General features: G+C 39.3%; 1 non-coding gene across 1 annotated transcript; it reads left to right on the plus strand.

The window, feature by feature from the left end:
• The first annotated feature begins 561 nt into the window (after positions 1-561).
• LOC141669816 (small nucleolar RNA R71) lies at positions 562-668 on the plus strand. Its single transcript, XR_012554074.1, has one exon. It is a non-coding gene; the product is annotated as a small nucleolar RNA R71 (small nucleolar RNA).
• The last annotated feature ends 547 nt before the right edge of the window (positions 669-1,215 follow it).

Raw genomic sequence — 1,215 nt, forward strand, 5'->3', positions numbered from 1 at the left:
GGATTTTGACTAGAAGTGGGATAAGAGTTTGGATTAGGCTTTTGAAAAGTGGGTTGAGGAGATTGGTAGTTTTGGCCTTGGGTCCATGAAAAATTTGGGTGGTTCTTCCACCCGGGATTGTATGTGGGTGCAAAAGGGTCATTCCTAGGTCTAGGTTGAAACATAGCATTCACTTGCTCAAACTCTTGAAAGGTTTGAGGTCCATGACTATGAGAGTTATAGTTCGCACACATAGATGCCTGGGAAGGGGCATTACTGGTTTCTAAAGCTTCTAATCTTCTAGTGAGAGTAGCTAACTTTGCTTCGGTTGCTATAGAATTACCAACTAAATGCAAGCCTTTGTTAGCTAATGAACCGAGTGTTTCATTGTGCTTACTAGGCTCCCTATTCGGCTCCCTAGTAGACTCCCACAACATGGTCTTTTCTGCTAGTTCCTCGAAAAATTCCCAACCCTGATCCTCGTCTTTTTCCATGAATTTTCCTTGGCACATAGACTCTAACAACGCGGTTGTAGAACTATCTAAGGCCTCGTAAACAATCTTACAAAGTCTCCACTTTTCTATTCCGTGGTGGGGACATTGGGACAAAAGATTTTTAAATCTATCAAAATATTTCCAAAAAGACTCGTTTTCCTTTTGATGAAATTGATTAATCTCATTTGTAAGTCTCGTAGTCTTATGATTTGGAAAATATTTTTTCAGAAAAATGACTACGAATCCCTCCCAAGTTGAAATAGAATTAACCGGTAGGCTATATAACCATTTTTTAGCATTTTCTTTAAGAGCGAAATTGATTAGTCTAAGCCTAATGGAATCCTCGGTTAATTGTTGGAGTTTTTGTAAGGCACAAACCTCCTCGAATTCATGAATAAAAAGATACGGATCCTCACCTTCACTCCCGGTAAATTTAGGTAACATACTAATGTGATGACCTTTAATTTCAAAATTATTACCATTAACCGGTGGGAGAGTAATACAAGAAGGTTGGGCCGAACGGGCGGGGTAACAACGATCCTTAAGAGAAACTGCCATGTTTACTACGGGTTCAAGAATTTCTACGGGTTCGGATTCCAATGAGGAAGTACGCTCAATTGGTCTCACTAACCTAGATGAATTATCTCTAATCCACGTAGTACGCATAAACAGGATAGGAATCAAGTAGCAAATAAGTGCAGAAATTTAAAACACGCAAAAGAAAGGGTGAAAAATAGCAAGA

The sequence above is a fragment of the Apium graveolens genome, chromosome 6 (genome assembly GCF_009905375.1).
Source record: "Apium graveolens cultivar Ventura chromosome 6, ASM990537v1, whole genome shotgun sequence".
Lineage (NCBI taxonomy): Eukaryota > Viridiplantae > Streptophyta > Magnoliopsida > Apiales > Apiaceae > Apium > Apium graveolens.